Source organism: Nicotiana attenuata, chromosome 6 (genome assembly GCF_001879085.1).
Source record: "Nicotiana attenuata strain UT chromosome 6, NIATTr2, whole genome shotgun sequence".
Taxonomy (NCBI): Eukaryota; Viridiplantae; Streptophyta; class Magnoliopsida; order Solanales; family Solanaceae; genus Nicotiana; species Nicotiana attenuata.
In genome coordinates, this window is record NC_031994.1 from 82,652,604 (window position 1) to 82,659,069 (window position 6,466).

Below are 6,466 nucleotides of genomic sequence, written 5' to 3' on the forward strand. Positions count from 1 at the left end.
CCCTCGATCACATGGAACTTTGTTTCTTGGATTGTCCCAGCCACATTTACTGGCAAAATGATTTCCTCGGTGGTTCGATCTATGATTTATCGTTCATGGACGTTGATAAGATCCATCCATTAAGCAGCACCTTAGGATGGCATAGCCTTAAAAGTGAAGGGCGAGGTTCAAATGAGGAAAGGCTTACGGTGGATACCTAGGCACTCAGAGACGAGGAAGGGCGTAGTAATTGATCAAATGGCTTTGGTGGTTTCACTTGCCATGTTGAAGCCAATAAGTACTCGAGCTGCGGGCACAATTTTATCTTAGAGGCCGAGTTTCTCTACGACCCTTGATCGAATAATATTTGCCGAGCTACCTGGATCAATCAACACACGTTTAACTTGAATTTTATTCATAAGGATAGATATTACCAGTGCATCGTTGTGAGGTTGTTCGATCCCCTCTGCATCCTCGTTGTTGAAAGACAAGGTTTCTTCTGGTAAGTAGTCTCGAGTTCGCTTTTCACTTGTGATCGTCACCTTGGTGCGTTTAAATACCGGTCCTTGAGGAACATTGGCTCCTCCAACGATCATGTGAATCACATGCTGTGGCTCTCCTGCTCCTTCTGTCTTTTGAATCTCTATTTTTGAAGTGGTTCTTGGCTCGATCAATTAAGAATTCTCGAAGGTTCCCCTCGTTGAATAATCGAGCTACTTCCTCTCTTAGCTATCTGCAATCTTCTGTTTTATGGCCATGGGTGCCATGATACTTGCATATTTGGTTTGGGTTTCTCTGGGCCGGATCGGTCTGCAGAGGTCGAGGCCACCTGATATCTTTGATACGCCCAATGGCCGATACTATGGCAGAAGCACCTACGCTGAAGTTATATTCTGACAATCGAGGTGCTTCTTTGGACTCGATAACCCTATTGAAACCACTCTTGCTCATGAGCCCTCGAGAGCTCTATCCCAGATCATTCCTTCTATCATTCCGAACAGGGTTGCGCCTAGGCCCGTTATTTCTTCGATCTCCATCGTATGGTTGATATCGGTCTCTGTTTGATCGTGGTTCCCGGTCGACGTCCCTTTTAAATTTGTCCATGGGCCTGTTGGGATAAATCGAACCAATTGGAGCCCCTAGTTGATCGTCTTCGACCCTAATCTTCGACTGATATCGATTATGTATATCAGACCAAGTGACGGCTAGATATTCGATCAAATTCTGCTTTAATTGTTGCGAAGCCACGAAACTCTATTCGTTATGACCTTGAGTGAAGGCTTGAACAGCCCAATCGTCGGTGACGGGTGGCAAATCCATCAGTTCCATTTGAAATCAAGATACGAATTCCCTGAGCATCTCGTTGTCTTTTTACCTTACCTTGAATAGGTCCATCTTTCTAGTTGTAACCTTAATAGCTCCAACATGTGCCTTCACAAAAGAATTTGCAAGCATAGCAAATGAATCAATAGAATTAGGTGGTAAATTGTGGTACCATATCTTTGATAGAGTTTCTCCGAATTTCTTCAGCAACACGGATTCAATCTCGTCATCTTCCAAGTCATTTCCCTTAATGGCACACGTATATGAGGTGACGTGTTCGTTCGGATCTGTTGTCCCGTTATACTTCGGAATCTCGGACATACACAACTTCTTTGGGATTGGCTTCGGAGCTGCACTTGGGGGGAAAGGGTTTTGGACAAACTTTTTGGAATCAAGTCCTTTCAATACCGGTGGTGCCCCCGGGATTTGGTCGACCCTGGAGTTATAAGTTTCCACCTTCTTATCATTTTCCTCGATCTTCTTTTCCCCTGTTTCGATTTGCTTCGTCAGTTCCTTGAGCATTTTTAAGATAGAGGGATTAGTCTCCGATTCTCCCTCATTCGATCTCTTTGGCACCAATTCGGCTCTATGAACAACTTCTTGCGATGGCTCGAGCTCGATTCTACTTGGTGCACGATTCTGATTTTGGAGTTGTGCTATTGCAGCTTGTTGTGTATACAACATCTCAAATATCATCCGAAGGCTAATTCCGCCTTCTTCACCGCTCTGTGCATTCTGATCGGCTGCTCGAGCATCTCTCGGACACTATTTTAAGGGTCGACTCCCAAATTCCCATTAATGGCAATATGGGAGCTGACGTCAATTGGGTCCACGGCCGGGGGTCCATCATGGTTGGCAAGAGGTACTCCATTTCTCGGGGCGGCTATGTTGTCGTTTTCGCCATGGAAACTAAGGCCATTGTCTGTATGTGTGGGTGCTACTTGAGAGTTTGACATGTTGATCCTGAAATCAAAGACACTTACAAGAACAAGCGTAAAGCAGTGTGCTATGAGAATTAATACCAGACAATCACTATTATCCTTAGCCCCATGGTGGGCGCCAAACTGTTTACCCTTAAAATCAGATAACAATTAAACTTATAAGTAATTTTAAGGATACATGATTTCGCTTGGCACAAACTGATAAATTTAAGAATTAACAATAGAAATTACAGTGAAATAAAGCAAACCAATGTGATGAACAATTATGGCCCTTGAGCTAATTGCCCTCGAACCAACCGAACGAACTATTAAAAGTATGAACTGAACAACAGAGCTTGCAAGAGATAAAAATATGATATATTGCTTTGATATGCGTGAATATAAGATGATTACAAATGGTTAAGACCCTCTTTATATAGTAGAGGAATTCTATTTCTAAATAATTCTAATTACAGATGAAATCCCACGATTAGCTAAAATAACCGTCCTTGATTTGATCTGTTCCGAGATTTCCGTCGTGATTCTCGACCAGTCACGGATATCTTTCCTTTCCGTTATTATTGCTCAAGCTCGATCTCGATCATTACTGGTCTCGATCTCGACAGGTACCTCGAATCCCGAACTCGGTACCTTATCCTCGTGTCTGACATGCTATGTGGCCGATCTTCGACCCATCCCCTTGGTTCTAGTTAATCAGCATAATTAGGCAAGCCCTATTTTGACCGTATACAAAGCCCTAATCAATAGTTCACACTGTAAAACATCATAAACTATCTTAAAATATATTCACAAACACCATATAAAATCACTATTACCCGAAGTAGAAGAAAGAGGAGAAAAAGACATGAAGTTGTTTAGATAATGGGTACAGGTTAAAAAATATAATTAAAAAGTTGGTACAGATTAAATGGGGGCAATCAAATGGATGCAATTTTTACGACATTGTTACTATGAACGAATCTACTGTACCTTGAAATTTCATTGACCAACCAGGAATTTTGCTGTTTTAAGTTTGTGGGCTTTATGATATAAAGTCCAACGATCAATATGTGTTGGTTTTGTGGGGAGTCCGGAACCAAATGTGGTTCTTTTGGACTCAAACTACGTAAATAGGTGTAAAAAAAAAAGTTACCAAAGTATATATAACGCCAGAAAATCTGGCACACCTGATATAGCGCCATAAAAAGTGGCGCTATACCCTTTAAGGAGTGAGGAGTTACAGTGAATGATAGTGGGGGTAAGGAGTTACTGCAACATCCATAGACTCTTCTTTTTTAACATAATTTTGAGTAAGTAAAGTCACGTGGCAGACATGCACGGAAGTACCAGGTAGGGGACCTTTTACTATAGTTACTAACTCAACATCCATTTCATTTCATTTTTGTTACTATTTTTACCTTCTTGCATTCCCAACAAAAGTCACTTGAAGATAAAGTTTTTGACCTTCAGTTACAAATGCTAAGGACCCGTTTGACCATATATTTTGTCAAAATATATTTAGAGTTTTTTTTGGTATACATGTTAAGTCATAGATTTTATCCATATTTTGTCAAATTTTCAAAACCCAAAACCCAAATCCCCCAAACAGCTCAAAAACTGGCTTTGGTCTAAAATAATACCGTTAAATTACCCCAAACTTTTGTATTACCATTTATTATTTTGTAATAATGTTGTTTCGTCTTCTCGGTCATCTGATAGTGTCTTAAGTAGTTTATTATAAAAATGATAATTTTGTACTAAATTTATTTATGTTTAGGACTACGGTTTGTAATAATGATAATGAATGTTATTAATGATGATACCGTTGTGTATTTGTGATAGTTTTTATTACTTGTGAGTATTCATGTTTCATGTTTTTTCCAAAAAAAAGTGAAATATGTTTTGAAAACTGATGTTCAAGCACATTTTATCTTCAAATCGAACTTCACCCAAATTAAATTTTTTTAAATAAATTTGAAAATCTCTAGCCAAACGCTAGTTAAATATTTATTCTGTTCTAATTCTCAAAAGTTTAAAGTTCGATCCGTGGAGTTGAACTGACGAAATTTTGTCTCATTACTGTAGAGAAAATGTGGGGTCTGGTCGTGAATGAAACCCACAATAACTATTTAATAGATTACTTTACTTTAGGTACTTTTTTCATGAATTTATCTTTATCTACGTTGTCATAGACGTAAAAGAAAAGGAGATAATTGTTCATCCTTTTTTTAAAATTATTATTTACTTTAATAATTGTACATCCTTGAGTACATCCTTGAGATAATTGTTCATCCTTGACTTTACTTACTCAAAATTATGTTAAAAAAGAAGAGTCTATGGATGTTGCAGTAACTCCTTACCCCCACTATCATTCACTGTAACTCCTCACTCCTTAAAGGGTATAACGCCACTTTTTATGGCGCTATATCAAGTGTGTCAGATTTTTTTTATATAACGCCAGAAAATCTGGCGCTATACATTAACGGTGCAGTTACCGTTAATGTATAGCGCCAGATTTTCTGGCGTTATATATACTTTGGTAACTTTTTTTTTTACACCTATTTACGTAATTTGAGTCCAAAAGAATCACATTTTGGTTCCGCACTCGTTTTGTGGGCCATTAGTATAAAGGTCCCAATCAGTCACTTCTTCAGGTGATTTGCACAGATAAAAAAGCAAATTCAGTGCCGTCATTTAAACTTTGACACTGTTAAGAAAGCAAGCAGGTAGGTTGGAATTTTGGGAAGCGACAGAATTTTTCTTATGGTGATCGCCAAAATTTTGCCACTAAACCTGAAGATTACCATAACTATATGTTAGGAAAACTCACGCTATTGCCATGAGCGCTTCCAAAAATTCTAACCATTGTGCTTCGAAAATCTGGGTAGAGGCTATTTTTTCAAGACTTTTCTTAGCAGGGTCAAAATTTAAATCACTTAGGACCCATTTTGCCATAGATTTTGCCAAAATTTAATCAGGTTTTTTTTTTGGCAAATACATGTTTGTTCTTAAAATTTATCCATATTTTGGCAAATTCCCAAAACCCAAAATACTGGTTTTGGCCCGAAATATTACTGTCACAATTTTTAAAAATTGCCCCAAACTTTTGTATTTTATAAAAGAGCCCACCATTTATTATTTTGTAACAATGCTCTTCGTCTTCTCGGTCATCTGATAGTGTATTATGTAGTTCATTATAAAAATGATGATTTTGTACCAAAATTATTTATGTTCAGGACTATGGTTTGCGATAATATAACGAATGTTATAGATGAAGGTACTGTTGGGTATTTGTGATAGTTTTTAAAACTTGTGGATATAAGTCATGTTTTATGTTTTTTTTTAAAAAAAAAAGTGAAATATGTTTTGAAAACTGATGTCCAAACACATTTTCATCTTCAAACCAAACTCCACCCAAATCAGACTTTTGAAAACAAATTTGGAAATCTATGGCCAAACGCTAGCTTAATTTCGTGTTTTCAATTTGTCTAATAGAGGTCAATGGTCTCAATAAGTATCATCAGTCAATAAATACCATAATTTTTGACATTTTGAAAACTTTTTCTGAAAACATTATTTAGTAGACTCATAAAAGTATGGTTGAGATTATTGTTTGATTAAAAAGTATAAAACCTCTTGTTGAACTAATTTTAAGCAAAAAGATAAGGGGCTAATCCCAGTTAAAGATAATAACCTTGGATCTAAAACAACTCTATGAGAGTAACGTGAGGGCCATGTGAAAATGAATTTAATGCAACACACATTAAATGTTATGGTTGCTAAAAGAAAGAAGATAATGATAAACAATAAATACAATGAATGTTAATAAATGTAAATAAAGGAGAAGATTAACCCAATATTGAATGAGGTGGATGATTCCTCCCTCTGACAATGATGGGTGACAAGAAACTTATAAGAATATTGAAGACTTTTTCGGATCTAGTGGAAATGACAAGGAATAATCCAAAAGGACCAATCTCCTTGGAAAGGTGTTCTTTGTATTTATCTAGAAAGCTCACTTTTCAAAAGTGTTCTTATCATATGGAATATTATATGCCTTTTGCCTTATCTCTCATACTATTTATATGGGATATTCCCAAAGAACCCTAAAAGGTACATGTATACGGTGAATCGGAGGGTCCAATTTCCCCTTATTAAGGCATTCCAGAAGACCATCTCGGAGCCTCGAGGCCGTAAAGCTGTGACCGAGTTCCCTCCCCCGAGGCTCGTCGACACCCGGTCTA